At 40.7% G+C, this 25,691-nt stretch overlaps 1 protein-coding gene across 1 annotated transcript in view; it reads left to right on the top strand.

The window, feature by feature from the left end:
• Positions 1-331: 331 nt before the first annotated feature.
• Positions 332-25,691, top strand: part of ctbp2l (C-terminal binding protein 2, like) — a 312,102-nt gene continuing 286,742 nt past the window's right edge. Inside the window, exon 1 of the mRNA XM_034193702.1 lies at positions 332-675. The gene's annotated coding sequence lies outside the window, so the exon portion shown is untranslated. The remainder of the gene's footprint in view (positions 676-25,691) is intronic.

Here is a 25,691-nt window from a genome sequence, read left to right as displayed (position 1 = left end):
ACCACTAACACCACAGCGTCACATACTCTTGGAACTCAAGTTCACCTGGAACTCTGTATGTAGGCCCCAACAGGGCAAAGTGCTATGTGTTGGAAAAATTTGGCTCTATATAAATAAATAAATAAATAAATAGACGGAGACATACCTCATTTGTAGGCATTATTTTGGCTAACATGCGAGCAGAAGGCGCGCGTGTGCAAGTGCGTGCGTGTGTGGTGATGGAGAAAGGCGGCGGGAAGGGAACGGGGGGCTTGTTCTTCTTCGTGGTTTGTGCCATTGGTTTAACAGAGCCAAGACCCGCCTTGATTAAAAAAAAAAGAGTTAGCCTCTGAGTGACTACAGCCAAAGAGAGAGAGAGAGAGAGAGAGGTAAAATAAAGCGGAGAGAAACACTTACCTACGACCCAGCGTCTACGCTCGGTCTGAATTTAATAAACAAGGGCGCGTTTCGAGCTTTTTCGACACTGTAGGTTGTCACTCTTCTTCGCTTGTGCGAAAGAAGCCACTTTCTTTGCGCGCCGAGGATTAACAGGGCGAACAAGAGGAATCACTCCACAAAAAAAGAAGAAATAAATCTTTGCATTTCTTCCCCGAATCGATGATGCTGCCGCCGACGTGCGCCTGAAAAAAAAGTCAGCTTCTCCTAACTTATCCTTAAAGACAAGCATTTATCCAGGTAAGCGCGAAATGGAGACACGGCGGCGCTTTTCTGGATGATTTCAGTTTGGTGTTGGACTGTTTGTGCGCGCCTGTCTGTGTGTGTGTGTGTGTGTCCAGATAAAGCTGACCATGTGTGTCCATCTCGCTGCGCCACGAAGATGAGCAGCAGCAGCGGTCGTTTGTCTTCCGCGCGCAGTTGGGGGTATGTTTTGTTTTTCTCCTCCCCAAACTGTCAAATGTGCTGCGTTTTGGTGTTTATCAGCTTGACGTTTGCGTACCTTCGGTTGTTTTTTGGACACGGCTGGATCCTCAAAGAAAATAGAGCAGGCGATGCCTTGTGGAGGGAGTTGTGTGTGTGTGTGTGTGTGTGTGTGTGTGTGTGTGTGTGTGTGTGTGTGTGTGTGTGTGTGTGTGTGTGTGTGTGCGTGTGTTGCGCTTTCCAGCACATTACGTGCTCATAAATTCTCTAAATACCTCACACTTGGCCCGAATGCACGAGTTGTTTTTTTTTTTTTTTCCGTCCCCCTTATTTGAGGAAACACGCTGTTGCGAAAGATTGTAATCTGTGCATTACTTTAAAAACATGACAGCAGAGCAACACGTCACTCACACTTCATAAATATCTATTTATTTATTTGTTTATTTACTTTTAAAGATCGGGGTAACTTGACCACAGAGTCCTGAAGGGTTTTTGCTTATATAATTTTATGAATATTATTTTCTTCAGGTGTAACTAACTTTACAGAAGCTTTACTTGGCGGACCCCAAGTGCGTTAAGTTTTTATATATGTATGTGTGTGTATATATATATATATATATATATATATATATATATATATATATATAAAGCTGAAATTAACTTTACAGAAGATTTACTTTGGATTGGACCACAGGTTTCTGCATGATTTTAATGATCATTATTACTATTAAACTGGAAGTAGCTTTACAGAAGCTGTCTTTGGAATGGAGCACTGGTTCCTTTATCGTTTTGTAATACTTTCTGTAACTGATCCGCAAATAAAAAAAAATTGGCTTGGGGATGTCTGCCTGTTGACATTTCACTCTGAAACCCACAGCACAAAACAATCATCAGCTGTTTTTATAACCGATTTTTATAAATTATTTATATAGTTGAAAATGGGTAACTGACTTATTCCATTTTCTGAAATGGGAACATTTATCTCCAACCAGCAACCCAAAACAATAACTCGATGTCTTTGGTGCTTCTTCAGATGATTCTTGGATGCTGTTGGAATGACTGTGTGAAATAGTTTCTTAGGTAGACACAGATGAGGAGTATCTGTTGCATTGTGAGAAAATGCCAGTTACGTAGGACATTTTGACCATGTGGCCTGGTTTCTCTGTGCATGATCCAACACACAGATTTCTGCCTGTTGAGGACCATAGCAACTGCAAAAGGTTAAGGGGATGCATATGTTTAACCTGGCTGCAACATATAGATGGGTACTTTTGGTAGGTGGGATTGGGCAGGCTGTGTCCTTAGTGGTTGCCACCCAGAACTCAGGCGGTTCTGTAATGCGGTGTAGCACCAGCACATGCTTTCTGACCTGACCGTTCTCTGTTATTTATACTGAATATTGAATATATTTGGCTTTTGGACTGATGTGGTTGCAATACTTTGAAGATGGTTCAGTGTTTGCACTTTAATTTTTTTTTTAGGTCTAGTGGTACTCATCCAAAAAACAAACAAACAAGACCCTTGAATTGTGATGTGCATTGTGCAAAGAAATAAAAAATGAGGCACCTCAAATACAAAAGTGAATGTTAAGTGGTGCACTCATTAATCAAGAAATCCTACCGTAGTCCTGTAAACCTTGATCAGTGATTAAAAACAAAACAGAAAGCTGACAAGTCTACATGCATGCATGCATACATTTTAACAGAAAAATCCAATTTTTATTTATGTTTTTCTTGGGACACTATCTCTTTTACCAATGAAAGAAGAAAAAAATCACAGTCATTAAATCTACCTCAAATCTGGAATTACTCAGTTTCAGCATCACTTTGATAATCTTCAAATATACCCTTGCAGTGCTGTGGGACCCAGAGTAGTAGCATCTTGGCTTACCTACCAACTTCAGCAGCTTTGCACCAACTTGGGGACCCTGATGCGGGCACACAGGGCACTCCCCACTTAGCTGACAAGGGAAATAGAAACTGGGAAATAAGCTAGTGATAAGCTTGATGGATAACACCCAGACACTACCCAAGCTCATAATTGGCCCATTGGTATTGCCCCGACTGCCAACTGCAAAGGTGTAAACAGTGTATTTGGGTATAAGCAAAATTTTATGTGCATATTTATTATCAGAATCCCCTCAGTGGTCACTGGCAGATCTCAGGATACATGTGGCCCACTACTTTCAGACTGTGGCTTTTGGTCTTGTTGTTGATAACAATCTGGGTGGTAATTTTCATCTTTGGTCCATGGCACATAGTGTACATTTCTTCCAAAAAATCTGAAATAGTCTTTTGTCTGACTGTAATACACCTTTCCACTGTGTGATGGTCCAACTGAAATGTCTTCGAGCTCAGAGAACGCAACGGCACTTCTGGACAGGGTTAACATAAGGCACTTGTGTTGTATAGTAAAGTTTTTTGTGACATCTGTGAATGTAACTCCATATTGCAGTGACAAAGTTTTTTTCAAAGTAATCCCTTGCCCATGTGATTATATCACCTATTGATGAATGATGGCTCTTGATGCAGTGCCATTGGAGGGATCCAAGATCTTGAGTGCTCATTATAGGCTCACGCATTTGCCCTTTACGCACTAAAATTAAAATCTAATCGCACTTTGATCCCTTGTGTTTAAATGTCACTTACTCAGTTGGTAAATAAAGCTTTTGTGGGACACATTTTGCAGTGTTTAAAAAATATTAGCACCAGGCCAAACATGTATGTTTTTAATAGAAAAAAACAAACAACTATTAGCACATCCACAACCCTCTGCTTTGCCTGAATCTGAAAGCAGTATTCTCAGACATGAGGAATAAAAAAACATCCTTGCTCATGTTTCCTGTAGCTCCACAGGTAAGTCAAACAAAATCCTTTTCTTTACAAAGCATTTTGCTTAAATAACTGTCATTGATATATCTTACATGTGGCGATTTGTGTATAAACTACAGTGCACGATTTACACTGAAACACTGGGTAGGTTTAACATTCGTAAATTAAACACAGTTGCATGGAGCTCTTACAGGTTTAAAATAACGTAGAAATGTTTGATTTCATAATGTTTTCACAGATATATTACTGTGATTTAAGCATCATTTATGACTGACATAGCTTGTTATGACCTCTGTGACATATGTAACACAAATACTCCTCTGATACGCTAATCTTAGATCAGATTATTAAAGCTTCCCCCCCCCACACACAAACTTCCTCAGTGGCCTAGGATTGTAGCTGTATTCCAAAAAATCACAAAAAGCCCTGCTTTGTAAAGTGAAAATTGCCATGTCACACATACTGTAACACCACCTTAAATGAGGTGATATCAGTTTTTTTGGAAATACTCTTTGCAGTGCAGAAATAATTCATGCTCATGATGCACCATTTTTGGAAATTTAATTTAATTTATTACATGTATATAGCACCAAATTACAACAAAGCTATCTCAAGGCACTTAACACAAGTGAGGTCTAACCTTAGGTGCAAAGTTTATAGACTGCACAGTTTGTATATTTCTGTAATTGTTCTTAATAAGAGTGAATGATTTATTTTTGGTTGTTCACTGTTTTTTTGCATTTAATTTTTAATTGCATGTGCCTTGTGATTTGAGAAATTGTACAATTAATTTCCATTAATTAATCACAAACCTTGTAATTCAGGGTTCTCCCCAGAAATTTTTGGCATAGCGGTGCGGTTGGAAATTATCACCTGAGGCGGCACATTTTTGGCATGTTTCCAAAATATTGGACAAGCAGGTAATTAAGATCACAACAGCACCCAAGTCATGAGCTCACAACAACATTTATTGAAACTAAAATGGTAACATGTACATTTCTATCATAGATTTGATTAAAGAATGCTCAGGTAGTAACGTCACCCACCATGATATTACGTAAATATATTTAATAAAATACCATGCACATTGAATTGACTCTGGGCCAGCTATCAATAGTATTGGAACAGGTTCATCCAGGAGTCTGCAAGACCTTGTTTAACACATTCTTTTGGGGATTAGGGATGTCCTCGTGTATTGTATTAAATATTCCAGAGAAAGGGGCAAGAGCTTCTCTCAGAACTTAGAAGAATAGGCCTAAAAGAAGTTTCTGTAGGAAGTATTTCAGACATAGGTTCAAGTGGGAGGAGGAAGTCTTGGCTTTTTAAATACTTGAAAGACACCGGATTTATCGAGAGGATTAGTACTGCTATAAGGGACTGATGCAGATGGTGGCAGCAATGCAACAATAAGGATGCTGGCTGCCATGTAAAGGTGGTAGAAGAAGAGGGGGTGGGCTTGATTTATTTAATAGGGTCGGAGCGCGTTTCCACATTTACAAAATGCCACAAGAAAGCACCAAAGAATAAAAAAGTACTTAATTTACTCATATTTCTTGTCAGTTTGGGTAAATCGTTGGACTCTGACCCATTGATTGGGCAGCTAATCTTGTTTCCTCAGTGGAGCGTGCATGAGACAAAAACAGACATGTTTTTTGGCGAGTGGTCTCCCCTGTGCAAAAACTGCTGAAGTTTGACGACATGTACATGTGAAGAAATTTGATTTTGCTGCTGGAAAAAATGGTAAAATAAACAGAATTTTGGTAATATACTCAACAAAAATATAAACGCAACACTTTTGGTTTTGCTCCCATTTTGTATGAGATGAACTCAAAGATCTAAAACTTTTTCCTCATACACAATATCACCATTTCCCTCAAATATTGTTCACAAACCAGTCTAAATCTGTGATAGTGAGCACTTCTCCTTTGCTGAGATAATCCATCCCACCTCACAGGTGTGCCATATCAAGATGCTGATTAGACACCATGATTAGTGCACAGGTGTGCCTTAGACTGCCCACAATAAAAGGCCACTCTGAAAGGTGCAGTTTTATCACACAGCACAATGCCACAGATGTCGCAAGATTTGAGGGAGTGTGCAATTGGCATGCTGACAGCAGGAATGTCAACCAGAGCTGTTGCTCGTGTATTGAATGTTCATTTCTCTACCATAAGCCGTCTCCAAAGGCGTTTCAGAGAATTTGGCAGTACATCCAACCAGCCTCACAACCGCAGACCACGTGTAACCACACCAGCCCAGGACCTCCACATCCAGCATGTTCACCTCCAAGATCGTCTGAGACCAGCCACTCGGACAGCTGCTGAAACAATCGGTTTGCATAACCAAAGAATTTCTGCACAAACTGTCACCGTGACGAGATCCTGAGGCCCATTGTTGTGCCATACATCCAAGAACATCACCTCATGTTGCAGCAGGATAATGCACGGCCCCATGTTGCAAGGATCTGTACACAATTCTTGGAAGCTGAAAATGTCCCAGTTCTTGCATGACCGGCATACTCACGGACATGTCACCCATTGAGCATGTTTGGGATGCTCTGGACCGGCGTATACGACAGCGTGTACCAGTTCCTGCCAATATCCAGCAACTTCGCACAGCCATTGAAGAGGAGTGGACCAACATTCCACAGGCCACAATTGACAACCTGATCAACTCTATGCGAAGGAGATGTGTTGCACTGCATGAGGCAAATGGTGGTCACACCAGATACTGACTGGTATCCCCCTCAATAAAACAAAACTGCACCTTTCAGAGTGGCCTTTTATTGTGGGCAGTCTAAGGCACACCTGTGCACTAATCATGGTGTCTAATCAGCATCTTGATATGGCACACCTGTGAGGTGGGATGGATTATCTCAGCAAAGGAGAAGTGCTCACTATCACAGATTTAGACAGGTTTGTGAACAATATTTGAGGGAAATGGTGAATTTGTGTATGTGGAAAAAGTTTTAGATCTTTGAGTTCATCTCATACAAAATGGGAGCAAAACTAAAAGTGTTGCGTTTATATTTTTGTTGAGTGTATGTAGGGGCTCGAGCGGGCCATCATTTTATAAATTGTATTGTGGCCCGACAGTGGGCCAAATTGCTTGGCAGCATAGATATGAGGGCTGTCAATAAAGTAACGGTCCTTTTTATTTTTTTCAAAAACTATATGGATTTCATTCATATGTTTTTACGTCAGACATGCTTGAACCCTCGTGCGCATGCGTGAGTTTTTCCACGCCTGTCGGTGACGTCATTCGCCTGTGAGCACTCCTTGTGGGAGGAGTCGTCCAGCCCCTCGTCGGAATTCCTTTGTCTGAGAAGTTGCTGAGAGACTGGTGCGTTGTTTGATCAAAATTTTTTCTAAACCTGTGAGACACATCGAAGTGGACACGGTTCGAAAAATAAAGCTGGTTTTCAGTGAAAATTTTAACGGCTGATGAGAGATTTTGAGGTGATTCTGTCGCTTTAAGGACTTTTCACGGTGCGAGACGTCGCGCAGCGCTCTCAGGCGGCGTCATCAGCCTGTTTCAAGCTGAAAACCTCCACATTTCAGGCTCTATTGATCCAGGACGTCGTGAGAGAACAGAAGTTTCAGAAGAAGTCGGTTTCAGCATTTTATCCGGATATTCCACTGTTAAAGGAGATTTTTGTAATGAAAGACGTGCGGACGGATCCGCGCGTCGGGACGCAGCCGACGCAGTGCGGCGGCACAGGAAAAACACCTCCGTGTTGATAACCATTTGTAAATTCCAGGCGGCTTTTGATGGCTTCAGTGGAGTGAGTATATGAGAAATTGTTTAACAGGCAGGACATGTTCCAACTTGTCCTTAAGGCTTTCAACAGAGGTGTTTTTCCTGTGGCGGAGCGTCGCAGCGGCTGCGTCCCGACGCGCGGACCCGTCCGCACGTCTTTCATTAAAAAAATCTCCTTTAACAGTGGAATATCCGGATAAAATGCTGAAACCGACTTCTTCTGAAACTTCTCTGTTCTCTCACGACGTCCTGGATCAATAGAGCCTGAAATGTGGAGGTTTTCAGCTTGAACAGGCTGATGACGCCGCCTGAGAGCGCTGAGCGACGTCTCGCACCATGAAAAGTCCTTAAAGCGACAGTCTCACCTCAAAATCTCTCATCAGCCGTTAAAATTTTCACTGAAAACCAGCTTAATTTTTCGAACCGTGTCCACTTCGATGTGTCTCACAGGTTTAGAAAAAATTTTGATCAAACAACGCGCCAGTCTCTCAGCAACTTCTCAGACAAAGGAATTCCGACGAGGGGCTGGACGACTCCTCCCACAAGGAGTGCTCACAGGCGAATGACGTCACCGACAGGCGTGGAAAAACTCACGCATGCGCACGAGGGTTCAAGCATGTCTGACGTAAAAACATATGAATGAAATCCATATAGTTTTTGAAAAAAATAAAAAGGACTGTTACTTTATTGACAGCCCTTGTAGATAGCTGGATAGTCTCTCTTCCACAGACTGTAGGTGTGTCAGAGACTGCCTAGTCTCACACTTTTTTTGTGCCCCACAACGAAAAGCGCCTCATTTTCGTGACGCGTTTTTTTTTTAAAGTTTACTATTTTTAACTATAATTCTTCTCCTTACCAAAACAACAATGTAAGTGTCTTCTTATGTCAAAAAAGTCTAAAATAAGAGCAGGTTCAAGTCACGATTTTGCTCCTAGTAGACTAGTTTCTACACTCTTAGAAATGTTGGACATTGAGGATGGAGCTCCAACATTTATAAAACAAAATCTGTAGTTTTTGTGAAAAAGCATTTCCTTTCAGACATTATTGGCATGAATATCACTCCATAGCTCTGAGCTGAGCTCTTGCAGCTGGCTATGCTGCACATCAGGATCAATGTAATTCATAAAGGATACAGGACGTCTCATTTTGGGAGGAAAAAAACATTTTAGTCTGTTGTAGTTTGTTGTCTGTATTACAACGTTTGGAAAGAGTTGTAATTTTAAAGCGATTCGCTTTGAAGTTATTAATTCCGACCGGACTCTAACTTGACTTGGCAGAGAGAGGCGCAGCGTTTGGAGCTGTGCAAACAGAACGGAGGACGATTCTCATTTCTTGACTGCAACAAGACCAGAGTCCCAGTTAGTGACTTTAATCTGCACAAAAGTGACTCATGATTGACATATTTTAATGGCTTTGAGAGGGGTTAAGAAGTGGACTTGCCGCTTCTGAAGAGTAGCGAATCAAAGAACCAATGAAGCAGCAGATCGAAGCACTGGTTTGTTGGTTCAAGCTTTAAAGTGGAGTTGTGCTGCAGAAGTGATTGATTACTGACCTGCTGCAGGGTCTGCAATCAACGTAGAGAAATGATCTTTTTTTTTTTTTTGACAAACACCCTCAAAAACAACGGCCGCTCGGTAGGACCGATATGGGAATTGTTAAGCAAAAAGGCTATTGATGTTGGTGGATTTAATCATTTCTTAACAATACCTGAAAAGAACCGGGTCTCGATACCCGACCCTATGCAAACAATTCAAAAATACTGTGTGAGCATGCGAGTGATTGCGTCAGTGCACCGCATCACAGCGCAGCTCATTTGAACGATTATAACAAGATGTTAAATCTATCATAAACATACTTTTACAGCTGCTCACAAGAAGGGATGGACATGCAACTGTTTTACCAAGCTATTACAATATAAACATGACAAATAATCCACTACAAAATATTTTTTTTATATACGCAGTGTCCAGCATGAAGGTTGCGAAGTTCACAAAGCACTATGGGATGTATTTCAAGTGTGTTGGAATGTATTTTGGAAGATTTGAGAAATAAGAAAATTTAAAGATTCTATATGTCTAATTTTTGCCCTCAAAGAATAGAGTATAGTTTCATTGTATAGGCCAGAATGAAGTAGTCTGAACTGAGAAACACAATCAGGCTTTCTACGAAAGGGTCACAAACCATTAAGGGTGAGAACCATTGTTAATGAATGAATGAATGACTGAAATGGTGGTGAGTTTGAACTCCTCTTCATATTTCTGGTGATGTCCCCAATTTGAACCCAGCCAGAGTCCTCAGGATGTGAATGCCAGAGGAGAACAATGCGTTGTTTTTGCATCTCTGTGTGGTTTCTTTTGCTTACAAGTGGGCAGGAAAGAGACACTTTGCTGCACTGATAATAGTTATAATCGCCATGTTTATAATTATTGTGCCAATAGTTCCTGAGCTGACACAGCAGACTATAAACTTGAAAATTTGTCTGTAAAAACCACTGTTGGGAGCTCATAAAAATGGATGAGCTGACGGCTGCCTTGTGTTAACTTGTTAATTACATTCTAAAGTATTCTTAGACACTTACTAGGCTAATTAGGTCACTGATTACCCTGACAGTATGCTGATAACAGAACATGTGTTAGCTTAATGAAGAACTAAAGTTATCTTCTTGTCATTCATCATTATGTTGCTTAGATGTTTTCTGTGCTGCTGAGCCTGAACATTTTGTCAATGGGAGTGAAAATAACATATCAAAATGAACATGTGTGCAAATGAGAAAAGCAATCAGTTCTCTAAGTACTGAATTTGGGCAGTGATACAGTTTTGTAATTTTGCCTCTGCATGCCATCACAGCAGAAGTGAAATGAAACAATCAAGATGTGTGTCGAGTGTGGGGTTTTAGCTTTAATTCAAGGGGTTTAACAACTAATATATAGCAATTAACCATTTATGCATTACAGCCGTTTTTATACAGTCCCTTTATTTTCTGAGGCCTTAATTTATTGGACAAACTCAATATAAAGATTAGTGTTGATGCAAATCATCACTTTTACAGCCAGTTTTCTTTTAGACAAGTCAGCGGATGGATACACAAACATTTCCAAGTCACTGAATAAGTATTAAACGCCTCTCACACAGAAGATCTTCGCGTGGCATGTTCGTGGCAACCATTGACGTGATATAGTGGTGCTGTGCGCGCAGCATGTGATTACTGTGCTTGGCGTGTGACTGCTGCGTGTGGATGGCATTTAATGTAGCATAACACCTGGGCATCGTTTACTGCTTTCTGGCCAGTGCTTTATCAGCTTTGTCCCTGTCACCCCCCCCATGTTATGATGTATTTGATGTTTCTGAACAACCTCAGACAGAGTGCATGTGCGTGACATGTTTGTGGCACATAAGAGATGACTGCGTGAAAGTGCGCAAGCTCTTTTCTGGAAAATGCAATAACGAAAGTGCATCAATTTATTTTTCTTAATTTCTCCAGTACTGAAAGCAGTACCATTAACGGAGCTTATCAGTCCAGCGATCTTTTATAATTTAGCCCATTTAATACTGGATTTCCGTACCCATCCCTGTTTGTGGCAAGTAGTGGTGTATTTGTGGTGGATAGTGGCAAGTGGTATAAGTGCCTCTGAACTCCACAAAAACGCCGCCTGTATGAGAGGGACTTGAGACTTCGTTACATCAGCCATTAAGATGTATAAAAATTTTGGTAGTGTACAATTTATCTGTACCCACGCCCTGACTTGTCTGAAGAACATTGATTGTAAAACTGATTTTTATTCACAACAATCCTCATATTTAGTTTGACCAATTACCTTTGGTGTCAAAAAACCCCTTAAATTAAAGTTGAAAGTCTACACTACAAACAGATCTTGATTGTTTTGAATTGGCACTGTTCAAATACTTATGAACGTGACCGTAGTGTTCTATGTTAGTTAGTTCCGGGGCAACAGAGTTAATGAGAGAATTTGCTAGTTTCTAATGCGTGAAAGCAAAATGGGGAATGACCTTGGTGAAGCAGCTCTTTGTGTGCATGTGCACGTATTGGATCAGGATGGGGTTAGGGGGTGGGGGGTGGGGGGTGAGGGGTGGTGCACATCTGAAGCAATATAAGGGCACTACAGATGTGTACAGCTCGGACATCTGCTCGGTTGTTGGCCATTGTCAGAGATGCAGATAAGATGGTGAGCAGTTCAGCACAACAAAGCTCTCTTGTCAGAAATCTTGTTTAAACTGCAGCAGGAATGTGGCCCAGCGCTGAGCAGTCCTCCTTTGCACCGCTCGCCAGGTACTGCCACAATCACGTCTGATTAACAGTGGATTTTATTCCCTTCGGGCATTCAGCTCCTCACTAATAACCAGCAGAATTACCATACATACTAAGTTGAGCTATTTTTTTCCCCCCCAGAAGCCCTTTCTTTGTAGCTTGCCTTCCCACATTGTGAGACAGTGTAATCGTTTCGAGCAGGTCCTGTCGTGCTTCCATAGAGGAAATTGAACAGACTCTGTCAACCCTGTGAAGAGCCTGCCCTCTGCCATCTCTTCCTGTGTTGCCGAGCAGCACCCTATCACTCAAGGCAATTGAACGTCTCTTAGGGGACCTCAGTTAGCTGTGTGCAATATTTATTACCATCCATCATCTGGAGACTCTCACTCTATGGGTGAATAACAGTGGCTGCTAAGTCCTGTGTTAAAAAAAAGTTGCCTCGCCAGCGACCATTAGACTGGATTTATGGAAGCACATGGGAAGTGAGACAAAGCGTGCTTCAGAGTTGCTGCATACCTGCTGGGCTTTGGTTCCCAAAAATATTGTCAGTAAAACATTAACTGGTACTACTCTTCTGTTTTTCATATCAGATTTCTCTTAAAATATTCTTTCTATGCAGTACCAGGTTTACCCGTGCTTAGGACTACAACTAACAATTATGTTCATAATTGATTAATTGATGATAATTTTTATTGATTGATTGCGTTGTTAGGTTGATAAAATTGTGAAAAATGTCATTCAGCATTTTTCAAAGCCTAAGATGGCACCCTCATATGTCTTCTTTTGGCCACAACCCAAATGTGTTCAGGTTATTCACACAGAAGAGTAAAGAAACTACAACCCCAAATCTGAAAAATTTGGGACCTTATGAAAAATGCAAAAAAAACAAAACACAAAACAAACAAGCAAACAAAAAACATACTGTTTTAAACATTTTAGTTGTTACAATTATTATTTTTTTATTGTAAGTAGTAGTATGAAAAATGTCTTTAAAAGAGGACCTTTATTCAAGGGCTGTTGTGGAGGACACAAGACCCTCTTTCTGTCTAGATTCACCCCTGGTTTGTAGTCTGAGCAGGAACAGTCGAGAATTTGTGTATTTATGTGGAAAGCGTGTCCTGATTGAGAGTTAAGGTTTTATGAGTGCATTTTATGTCATGCTGTCCTCAGACAGAGATTTTAGGCATATTTCAGGGGGAATAAAACGCCACCAAAACAAATAGACAACAACAACCAAACAAACAACAACAAAAAAAACCCCTGCGGTAATTCTTACATTTGCTTTGACTTCTGTTTCATGGCAGACAGTATGAATTGAAGATATTTCATATTTTTTGTGGTCACATTACATAACACCATTAAAGAATCTGGAGGAATTTTAGTGCTTAAGGACATGCATGCAAGCCCACGTTGAATACCCATGAGCCTTCAGATGTCTTTGCATCAACAGTTGTCATTCATCAATAACTGATATAATCACATTGACAAGGAATCACTTACCAAGTGAAACATTTGTCAAGTATGACATTACAGAGTCACATTTACAAATGACACAATAATCTTTACTGTGCAAAAAGAAGCCATATGTTAACCTTGTCCAGATGCAGTGTTGACTTCTGTTTACTTGGAGTTGTCTTGGTTGGACCATCACACAGTGGAAACGAATTGTGGTCAGACAAATAAGTATTGGCGTGTGCTCCAGACCAAAGAGGAAAAGGGCCATGCTGGACCAGACTGTTACAAGCAGCAAGTCCAAAAGCCAAGGGTCATCATGGTATGGGGGTTGTGTCAATGCCCTTGGCAAAGGTAATTTAATAATGCAGAAATACATCGGCGCCTTCAAGACAACATCTTTCCTAGGGACAGCCATGCATTTTTCAACAAAACAATGTAAACCCACATCGAGCACACATTACAAAGACATGGCTGAGGCAGAAGAGGATGCAGGTACTGGTCTGGGCTACTTGCAGTTCTGCCCTGTTCCAAATAGAGAATGTGTGGAGAATTTTGAAATGAAAAATGCAATGACTGATAACCACATACTGCTAAACATTTTAATATGTGTTTGGAGGAAGAATGGGGAAAAAATAACACCTAAAATGCTTCATCGCTTGGTATTCTCAATGCCAAAATGTCTTTTAAGTGAAGGAATCGCAACATTATCAAGTGCGAAATGAATACTTTAGTGTCCCAACTTTTTGATGTGTTTCAGGACTTAAATGCAGGAATAGTTATGTATTAATAAATGAAATGATTCTGATCACACAAAATATAAACCATGAAATATCTTGGGTTCATGCTACCTGCAATGAAACAGAGGTCAAAGTAAATGTAACGCAATTACATTTTTTTAAATGATAATTTTAATTTTTCATATCATTCCAACATTTTCTGATCTGACGTTGTACATGAACAATTTTGAAATGTGTTTATTTTTTTTCTTTTTTCAAATCAAGTCTTCCAGCATAGTCCAAAGTTAGGAATCTTGAGTAAATGTGCCCCTTGCACTCACTGCTCACAAGTTCCCAGCAAGGGAAAATTTGGCTTCTCGTTCAGTACTCAAATTTAATGGAGGGAAGATTTGCCTCAATTATGATGCCCTTAAACATACATCTCAAATGTGGTCATATTGTGCAATGCAGTGTTAAGTCTTTCCGCCATCGTCCTTTGCAAGGGAATGAAAATTAGAATATCTACCTCACCTCTCAGTACTGTCTTTTATCGCGCAGAGATGAGATAGATTCTTCTTATGTATTTATTTTTCCCCCTTTCCACTTGTTCTGTTAGAATTACTTGTCTGGCACAGTTGTACTCAAGTGGCATGATTCTTATAGTGTATGAAACTTCAGGGACGGGCAGCTGTGTAATTGAACGCCTGAATGTGATTCTTTTAGGTCAATTCGAATATGTATTTTTAATTGGTCTCGGAAGGCTCTGACTTCTCTCTCCCTCTTCTTTTTTTTTTTTTTGTTGCACGATGTGATGTTTGAGCTGAGGAGCACGAGTGAAGCAGCGTTCATTTGAAGCTGGCCGAATGTGCTCATTATCTCCAACCAAAGGACAGATTGATATTGCAGAAAGTCCAGGTAATTTAAAAATTGTAGTAGGTAGAGCTGTAAACTGATTTATACGGTCCTTCTTTCAGTGGATCACGCTCTCGCAGTCAAAGCAAATAAGCCGCAGTAGAAACTACTCAGTATCTTTCCCACTCACAGCAGGAAAAGGTTCCATCACTCAGCCGGAGCAACTTTCTTGTGGCTCAAAAACACCTCTAACCTTTAGAAAACGCTATATTGGAAAGATATCTCAAAGTATCACTTAGCTCGTCACTGCCATTTCTTTACTTCTCTGTTCTCCCGAGGCATTCTTCATCTTTATTTTTTCAGCATACGGCAGAGTGCGCTTGTGAAATGGGCTGACAGAACGACTCTGATTCTTATTTATTTTTTTGTCTTTCCTTGCCAGGGCTACAATTTCATTGACAGTGTGTAGTGATTGCGTTTTCTGGAGTTGCACAGGGGGTAAAGGATAATTGGAGCTGTGGATGATGGTTGTTTTTTTTTTTTTTGTGGTGGTAAGAGTGAAAGTGGAACCCAGTACCAGTGCTATTCTCTGTTCCGTACAAAGAGACAAGATCCACAGACAGGATCTCCAGTCTTCTGTAAGACAAATAACTTCATTTATTCTGACTGAAATAAGTCAAGCCTGAAATAAGTCCTCATGTGGTCTCAGCATTGACTAGCAGAGAGGACATTGGCGTTATTGACTGTAAGGGTCACACTGTGCTTTTATCTCGTACTGCTGCACATTAGCATCAGGGGAGAGAGCGAAGCGGCCAAGTAATAAAATGGAAGTGCATCGTCTTTCAGGCATTTAAAAGGTCAAGCAAATGCTCGTGCTGTCACCATGCAGGCGACGTAAAAAAAAAAAAAAGTCCAGTTAGCACGAAGGTACGATGCTGGCCAGGCATCAGGCGAAGCAGCTGCACAGCAATTAGATATTAATTATTTTCTTACAACTTAATACGCTTTCATTTATTGCATATTAATTGATGTGCTCCTGAATCCGCACCCGCGTAATCCACCAAGGATTTCTCAAAGGCAGGCACAAAAGGCCTTTCATTATTTTAAGGTGGAAGTGGTCTTTGGGGATGTCAAGTGCCCCTGCTCAATTGTGTATTACATTGTGATACAGACCTGTGTGAAATGAAATTGCAACATATCATCCTCACAGTGAGGGTTCCCTTATAATAATTACCTAGCAGAGTCATTGTTGCGATGACGGACTCGTTCTTTTGGATGTGATAGAGGGGGCGGGTGTATGAAGTCCTCATACGACCGGGTAAAAATCACTTTCAAGGTTAAACTGTGTGAAGGCCAAATGTTTGGGGAGGGTGGATTAATTTCATGTCCCATAATATGATTTGCAATATCTCCTCCTGTCCTGCCCTTGGTTTCTTTGGAGATGTGTAAGCCTGATGAGGGTGGAGCATTTGGGGTAGGAGTGGGGTGGGGGTGCCGTAACTACTGCCTGCATTTATAAGTGTTTGCAGGCCTACTAAATGGAATTATAGGAGGTGGTGCATGCTTACAAATTCATCATCATTCCCAGACCCCCTATCTCATTACTGACTACAAATTCCTTGGTTATCCTGCTGGTTTGGATTATAAAGAAAAAAAATTAGCTTTCTCTTATCCGTGCAAACCATATACATAGGCAGAAACTCAGGGTTGGGGTGGAGGGGGGTGGTGGGGGTGCTTTGAGGAAAATCACTGTGCATCTTTAATTGCGGGCAAGGTGCTGAACATGAGAAAGACCACCATGGTAACAGCAGCAAGATCTCACTGCACAGTTGGCCTGGGACACCTGCTGCACACTCCATCGCTCACTGTCTGCAGCTCTCCAGATCTTCTCCTCCGGTTCCAGCAAAACGTGTATGACAGGTTGCTTTAGCAGCTTCTGTAAAATGGGTCACAGCACACGTTACCACAGCATGAAGACGTGATAAAATCAGTGATTGGTCAGCACAGACCGTGAGTGAGTTGTTTGCTTTCCTCGGTGGGCGGTATTATTGGCAGCATTTTTCTCAGAATCTTTACAGGCCATCTACGCAGTGGACACGGAAGAGTGCATGTGTGCCACAGATGTTCTCTTTTTGACCTGTTGTGGCTGAAAATGTACCAGCTCCAAAAGTAAAGACACAATTTCACAGGGATTTAAATTCAGGTCTTTGGTTGTGTATTTGGCTTCACTCCAATGTAAGTGATAAAGTTTGAAAAATAGTCTGACATCTGAGTGAACATTTTATCTTTATGCTCACATCTATTCTTGCTTTGGCAAGCGGCTTGTGACTTTTGTTTGAGGGTTTTTGTTTGCTGTTTTCACCCCAGTTCGGTAAGATCATGACTAATGGCTCTAATGACTGTTAATGACTCTTATGCTGCGTTCACACCGGGCGCGACACGAGTGACTGCAGCCACAGGTTGCCATGTAATGACGCGTTTTGGTGCCAAACCGCTCAGCACGACGCGATGGACATGAGTGAAGCGACGCGAGTGAAGCGATTTTGAGCGTTTTGCGCATTTGTAGCGCGATATTGCGTCGCGTCACGTTGTGTTGCCCTCCTCCACAAGTTGAAAAATCTGAACTTTTCGTCTCTTCGCGCCGCGATGACCAATCAGGGACTGGATATGATTTTGACTGAAAATGTGAACATGTCCTGCCTCTGGTAGCAGCCTGTGAGCAGGACTTAGGTCTCTTTTGTCCTTTATTTTACAATTATGAGAGAGTTTGTGGAGCGAGCAGCAACACCACAGCAGCGGGAGCAGAGTTTCTTTTTATTTTTATTTTACGTGCGCGCGTGAGGGAATTGTCCATGGAGATTATTTTACTTATTAACTACACAGATGTATAATAAAGCAAATGGTGACTGGTTTCTAAAGACAATTATGACAGAGTTTTTTTGGGAAAGAGCGAGGAGCAGCCTCACAGCAAGCCGCGGTGTTTCTTTCTTTCTTTCTTTTTTTTTTTTTTTACGTGCGCGCGTGAGCGAATCGTCTGTGTGGAGCATATTATATTAATTAACTACACAGATGTATAATAAAACAAATGGTGACTGGTTTCTAAACACAATTATGACAGAGTTTTTTTGGGGAAAAGAGCGAGCTGCAGCAAGCAGCGGAGTTTCTTTTTTTTTTTTTTTTATTGTTTACATGTGCGCGCGTGAATGGGACAGTTGGTCCTCAAACTGGGTCCCGCAGAGGCGGAAGGACCGCTGAAAGCGGGCGTCATCCAGACGCAGCTCCTGCAGCAAATAATGATACTCTCTGTAGTGGGAGCTTTTCACAACAACTCGCTCCGTGTGAAAGGTCCGTCATGATGACTTGACGCCGAGCGGAATGGAAGCTCCTCCTATTTGATGACGCACCAGGGCGAATTTTCGCTGCGAAGTCCACCCAAGCAGAGCGACACACCGGGCGAAGGAGGCGCGGCCATCGCCACGCGACCCCCGTGAATTTGTAGCGTCTGATCGCGCCCGGTGTGAACGCGGCATTATGGCCTAAAGAGGGTGTAGAAATTCAACAGCAAATGTGTGCTCAGGGTCATGCTAGCAATTGCAAAACCAACCAAACTGCCTTCACTGGATCTCCCAGCCAACTAAGGCTGGGAGAAAATGTGTTTCCATCTTGATCAGGATCAATGTTTATCGTGATTATATAATAAGGGTGCAACAGTTAACCAATAAAAAGTAAGTCCCTTCAGCTGTTCCCTTGTTTTTTCCCACTTTTGCACCAGATGACCTTCCTGATGCAACCCCACATTACACGGAGAATGGGCAGGTGTGAGTTTGAACCGGGACCTTCCACGCTGGAAAACAAGTGGACTAACCACCCTTGCCCACAGTGTAATAATTAACCAGTAGCAATCAAAAATCGAATCTTGATCTGCCGATCTAAATGTTCCATCAACCGGTTGATGGCTTCATTTTAACGTTCTAAGCTGGTTGCTTTAATCTTGTTTTGCTGCCATTTCTGTACTTCTTTCGTAAAATTCAAAGGTCCTCATGAGGCTGTTTCGTGACTGTTCACGTCACGAGACAACCTCATGGCATGAGACATGTCACAGTTCATTAATACTATCTTGTCTGTTTAGAACTGGGTATATGTTTTGCTAACAACAACTGCCCTCTCTGGACTTTTTAGTTTCTTTCTTCTGCTGTATGAAGGTAAGCAATGGCTCTTTTGGCTGATTGTAATTTGGTTTTGCTTACAGTATTCTATTGCTCAGTGGATAAGGAGCTGGAACGCCACACCAATATGTAAACTTGAGTTCGTATCCTGCTTACTATAGCAGAATGTTTCTACACTGTTGGAACGCCCACATTTCGGAACAATGTTACAGAGTCTGTGCCAAATAGAAGACATGTGTTGTGGTAAATGTGGCCATATTATGTCAACTGCTGTTTGGAATGAGTGTTTGAAGCATAATAAAACAAGTGAATTACTAGTTAAAATCGGTGTTGGGGCTGTACATGTAGTCGCACCTATGTCTCATGTTAGTAGTATTCCCCAAACTATATTATAACATGGTACCTTACCGTCATTGATGTTAATATCAGTATATTGCTCATCAGCCCTTTTCGACTTAAACAATAAACCAATTCACAATCCTTATTACCCAAGGCCATCAAATATGGCCACTGGATATTGTGAAGGCTTTTCATCCGTCCGTCCATCTGCGCTCAGCACAAGTCCAGTTGTATTACACCCAGGCTCTTCAAATTCACAGGGGACATTCCTGGGACACAGACATTGGACCATTTCAAAGATGGCTAACGGTGGTGTATTTTAGGAGGTTGAAAAAAATCACATTCTGTTTCAATCTGATCTATTTAAGTGACGTGGGTGACAGCCAATCAGAGCAGAGCTGCACCGTGACATCAGTCGCTAGTCTCTTCAAAGCTGGTTTGTTTTGTGTGTTTATATACATATTTCTCATATGTTATGTAAACGCTAGTGAGAAATAAACACTTCTAAAACTGAAAATGTTGTTTTTGGTGTCTATTAACACCTCTGAACTTAATTACAGGACATTTTGTGGAGGTTAGCATGGTGACATCACTTCCTGGTGTAGGTACTTGCTATCAGCTTAGCTTCTGGTATATTATTTAAAATTAGTGAGAAATAAACACTTCTAAAACTAAAAACACTGTTTTTCTAACCTGATAACATCTCTAGAGTCATTTAGAAGACATGTTGCGGACGTTAGCTTGCACACTAATTTTTGCTAGCTCAAAGCTACCTTCCTATGTAGTTAAATTCATCTCATTAATAACAGCAGATGCACAGAGGGTGATCTACAAATATTCCTTGATTTGCTTAACATGAACAAATGAAGATTTGATTTGTACATGTACAAATTGTACATAAGACAATAGGATCTTAATAATTAAATTGGTCACCAATGCTGTTCCAGCAGCTGTTTTAACCTGTCCATTAACATTAGTTGCGGAATTCGAGTGATGATGAATGATGAAATAGGTGCCTTTAGTTTTACACATTTGTGTCTCCCCTTATATTAAGTTGTAAATGAAGTACAGTGGTCCCTCGCTATAACGCGGTTCACCTTTCGCGGCCTTGCAGTTTTGCAGATTTTTTTAGTGCAATTTTGCATGCTGCTGCTTCTTTTTTTTTTTTTTTTTTTTTTTACAGCGTATTGTGTTCTGCGTCCTTATCAGGTGGGCCGGTCGGCAGCACCGCGATTGCTCTCACTGCCTCCGATGCACTTACCGAGTCTGTGGGCTCGGTAAGCACGACTTCTTGCGGAAAAATCCGCAGCGCTGCATGGTCTCAGTAGCCGCAGCTGCAGAGCTCCGTGGCCACTGAGAGAGGTTTGTATCTTTTTAATGACTTGGATTCTTTGCGGGTCCCGCATCCGTACCCCGCAACGGTAACATCGGAGATTGAGCGAAGAGAGAGCACATGCATTGTGTTCTTCGTGTGCCTGTTTATAATCTTCTCGCCTAGAAGAAAAAAAAGAGAGCCAACAACTACCCATAACTGTGTTCTTCACTCAGAAAAAGACACCTGCACCGAGGTGTCACTCAGTGGAAAAAGATGCGACAGCGGAGCAGCGCCAGGATGAAGAGGCGCGGTCAGAGGAACTGTGAAATACTGGTCAGTCACTATTAATAATTTCTTATGTGTCCAACCTTGTAGGTTGATCATTAAAATTAAATTTGTTAGTTCTAAAAGCCATCATAATTATTTACAGGAAAACATTCTATTTTTATTTCTCAAAAAAAAATGTTTGGGCCTGAAAACAGGTTTTGATCTTTGGTTTCATTCTATAATACTGGACGTATTTTTCTACTAAGATTTGAACTTTGAGAGTGTTTACACAGGAGAGAAAAGTGAGAAAATGTTAATGCCTATTTGAGAAAAGTGTATAAAGTGTGTAGCGAGGGGTTTTACAGCCTTAAAACGTCTATAATAATTGTAAAAAATAACGCTGACTACTTCACGGATTTCGCCTATTGCGGGTTATTAACTCCCGCGATAAACGAGGGACCACTGTATTCCTTTATTTTCTCTTCATTTACAGTTTTTTTTTTAACTGTTTATTTCCCATTGCTGACTAGGTAAAGCACACATCAACTGATTTTGGCTTTTGGAAAAAGTTGGAGTATAAGCCAGTAATGAACAAATTGAGGAATTATTGCTCTGACTGTTTTTGACCAACACATTTTCAACTGGATGCATTATTTTTCTGTAATCATTTTTGTCTGTTTTGTTGGTGAAGAAAAACAGTCAATTATGGCATTTTGTCCATATCTGTGTTGAATCTGCTCTCTCGAGACTCTACGCTGGCACCGATATTAAAAAGCTCTGGCAATGGTTTCAAACCGCGTCTGCTCATTAGAAACTCAAAATGAGACGTTGAAGATGGCTCAGTTTAAGAGTACCTACTGTGCATATGCACAGCTGTGCACTGCAGACCCAAACAATGTGAGACTATGGAGTTGGTCTTTGTTATGAGACCTCGACCTTAACCAGTGATCTAAGAAGATGAGTAGATGCTTTTGCAAGATGGTCATTTATGGAGACTCTTAATCCTCCTGGGATAACTTTGTTTCAACTTAGCACTTATTTAGAGACGTGTAAATGAGGTGTACTACTTGCACTGTGAGAGAATGTCAATTGCAGCATTATGGCCATGTGGTGCATTTTCCTGAGCATGAACCAGTAAGCACACGCCACTATGCTGAGGGTCCCAGTAACTTGATGAAGCCAAGGAAACACCAGAGTATCACCTTGCTGCAGCAGAGAGATGCTACCTTGTTTAGCAGCCTATATGTTGCATTGGATTATTAGTCGCATCTGTCCAAAAGCGCGCCATGAAGAAAAAGACACAAGTCCCATCGCATTTATTTGTGGAACATGATGCTACGGCTTCATGCAATAAAAAGCAAAATGAATTTAGTCTGCACATTTATTCATAACTCAAACAACACGTTAGCGAGCAGAAGCCTATGATCAAATTAATGTTGAATGAGGCACTAAAAACTTAAGTAAACCGTTTCTCGTCACCACTGGACAGACAAAAATGTCAAGAGACAAATGTAGATGATAATGCAGTATTTTTTGACATAGAAGTCCCATAGCCAGTCTAAAAAAACAAAAGACAACAAAAAAATTTTGCTTCTGCTCTGGAAATACGGTACAGTTATGGGAGATGGGGATGGATCTGTTTTGCCTGAGTCGTTGACAATGCACAGTTTGCACACCCAAGATGATTCTGTTGGAATTAAAAAAAAAAGAAGCAGAAATAATTTTCTCCAGTGATTGTGATGAATCTCAGCATTGAGAAGGAGTCCATATAGATCCACTTGGGCATTACAAAACTGTCAGCAGTAGAATGGGATGTGGCCCAGACCTGACGTGATTGATTGGCAGTTTTGTTGGGTGATTTTTACTGTGATATTTATTTTTGTTGGGATAGTTCTTTGTTATAAATGCAGGCGTGACCTGGTCCATTGTCATAATAAAGGGAAATAGGTTGCTGTCACAACTATTCACTCACTTTTTGTCACCATGTCTTCCACACGTATCCATCTCCATTCTGCTTACACTTCAGTGAAGGTCTCATTGCTTATGTAATGTCTCTAAACATTTGTGCAGCATTAGGGGAAGTCAGGCGTGCCAAAACTGTGCAAAACATCCCTCTGTGCGCCCCATAGAGGTGGAACAGATGGCAACCCTCATTCCCAGTCTTGTAAACTGCCTGTGATAGGAGAGTTGGCAGATTCACCGCTGAACCAGGGCATCACTAACCAAGGCTGTGCAGACACTGGTGGACACAGTTGCATCTGTGCTTATTACTCAGTTTAATTTTGTAGTTTATCTGTCATTCATTTTTCTTTACAGTAAAGAAGTAATGTGATTTATTAGTCAGTGATTCTTGGACTGTTTCTTGTGGCTAGAAATTGTAATAACACACAGGAATGTTCCGGTCTGATTATGGTAATTAGAATTGGGCCCAGTCAAGGTCTTTTTATTTTAAATTAATTAATAATTTGTAATTTTTTTTTTTTTTTTTTTTTGACGAGTAAAAAAAGTTCTTTTGGCTTCTCCTTTTTTCTCTTGGGGTCACCACAGCAGATCCAATATGGACCTCCATGTTCATCTGGCACACGTTTTACACCAGATGCCGTTCTTGATGCAACTCCACATTACATGGTGAACGTACAGGGGTGGTCTTGAACCGACAACCTTCCACTCTGGAAAAGAGCGCATTAACCGCTTGGTCACCACGCTGCTTGTCAAGTAAATGAAACATGCCTCACACACAGGTTCCATCCGTGCTGTTGAATCACAGTGCTGCATCCCCCAAAAAGAATAAATAAAAAAATAAAAAATATATACACAGTAGAACCTCGGTTTTAGAACTTAATTGGTTCCTAAATGTCCTTAAACTGAGTTGGTCTTAAACCAAAACCAATTTCCCATAAGAAACAATCAGTTCCTGGCCCCCAAAATAACACTGTTTTCACCTTCTTTTTTTTTTCTTTTTTTTTTTACAGCATTTCATGCATAAAAGGCAGACAAAATACAAAGAATATGCATAGTATCGTATACAAAATACTGTACAATAATTATAATAAAATGGACAATTTAATTTCACCTTACCTGTACAGAAGAGACCATAAGAACCTCAGGTAACTGAACCTCTGAATGGATCAGACACCTCTGTTGTAGTGAAACTCTGGTCGCATTTAATCTTGCATGCTAGCAGCATTAGCACTTTTTGCTGTCGGTAGCTTCACCTGTTAGCTCCCCTTAATGTATGATTACTGGAAAAAATACACGGCTCATAACTTTTCATGTCCACAACAAAGTAGAGAGTTAGGTGAACCATAGCGCAGTCCCCCAAAATACGATTTAATAAACATCCAAAGACAGACTTTCTTGCTTCTTCTTCTTATGAGTTTATTGCTGGATTGCAACCCAACACGGTGCATTACCGCCACCTACTGCACTGGAGGTGTTCGTAAATCAAGACTTTGTTCGCAAAGGGATGCATTTTTTTGTTAAAAAAATTTGTTCTAAAACCGAGGTTCTACTCTATTTATATTTTGCTCTCCTTCACTCTGAATATGCACTGAGTGTGTTTCTGACGGATGGCGCTTTCCACATCTTTTTCTCATCTTTGCCTGTCTTTTCTTGCTGCTAACAGGCACTCTACAGGCCCATAGCCAGAGGGGTTAGGGGTCACAAATCCCTCCCACCCATTTGTGTAAAGAGCCACAGTCATATTTTTGTATGCAGTAGTAGTAATTAATGTATTTTTAACAACTAAAGAGCCAAGAGTCTTTCACAAATGTTGTTCAGTCAATATTGCTCAGTGTTCTAGTTTTACTACTAGAGTAATGCTGCATTAAGTGAAGTTGAGGAGCTATATTTTTTCATTTGTTTACTTTATTTAGTTATAACGAACAAATAAATAAAAACATGAAGCAAGTTTGATTGAAGGCACCTTTGTTTTTAATGCATTGCAGTGCTGCAGAATTGTCAAGCAACTGACTTTAATGTGTTTGCATTGTGATTAAGGATGGGTATTGATAAGATTTTATCGATATCGATGCCATTATCGATTCTGTTTATCGATCCGATTCCTTATCGATTCCCTTATCGATACCTCGTGAATTTTGTACTGAAAGTAGGCTTTACAGGTTTTCTATGTATTTCCTTGAGTCTTAAAGTAAATAAATATGAAATTAGTCACTGTATCCTTGATCTCTGGACAAAATAAAAATAAACAAAAAGGTGTTTCGCTTTGAAGTTATTAATTCAGACTGGATTCTATCATTCTATCTTGACTTGTCAGAGAGCCGCGCAACGTTTGGAGCTGTGTGAATTTTGCGATTCTCGTTTCTTTCTCGCAACGAGACAGGAGTCCCAGTTAGTAACTTTAATCCACACAAAAGTGAATCACAACTCATATTCAGGGATGAAAGTGGTGAAAAACAAAAAAAGCTGAAACCCAAAATTACGCCCCCAACACCACCTGCAGGAAAATGTTTCAATTCTGGAAGCTCTGAAATGCAATCTGGGACTATTCCAGACGATAAACTGGAGTGAGTGCAGCATCCATTTAGGTGAGGAAAAAAAAAATACAACTTTCCTTATTCAAATTCATTCCAGTAGTATTCTGCTCTTACTAGGATGCAGCAGTTTGGCAGATAGTTCTGGAGGAAATCACTGAAGAAATTAAACTGAAAATATGGTTTGACCGAAACAAACTGTCATTAAACTTAAATAAGACAGGGATGAAATGGAGGTGTGAGAGTCACTAGGTGTTCACAGGAAACACTTATTTATTTCTGTATGTATTTATTTATGTTCATTGTTAGTTGCTATTATATATTTTCTGTTGTGTTTCTATTCAGGTTCTTTTTGCCTCTTTCTCTAAAATTG

The sequence above is a fragment of the Thalassophryne amazonica genome, chromosome 18 (genome assembly GCF_902500255.1).
Source record: "Thalassophryne amazonica chromosome 18, fThaAma1.1, whole genome shotgun sequence".
NCBI classification, from domain to species: domain Eukaryota; kingdom Metazoa; phylum Chordata; class Actinopteri; order Batrachoidiformes; family Batrachoididae; genus Thalassophryne; species Thalassophryne amazonica.
The sequence above is the reverse complement of the archived record's forward strand: the minus strand, read 5'-3'. Positions and strand labels throughout refer to the sequence as shown.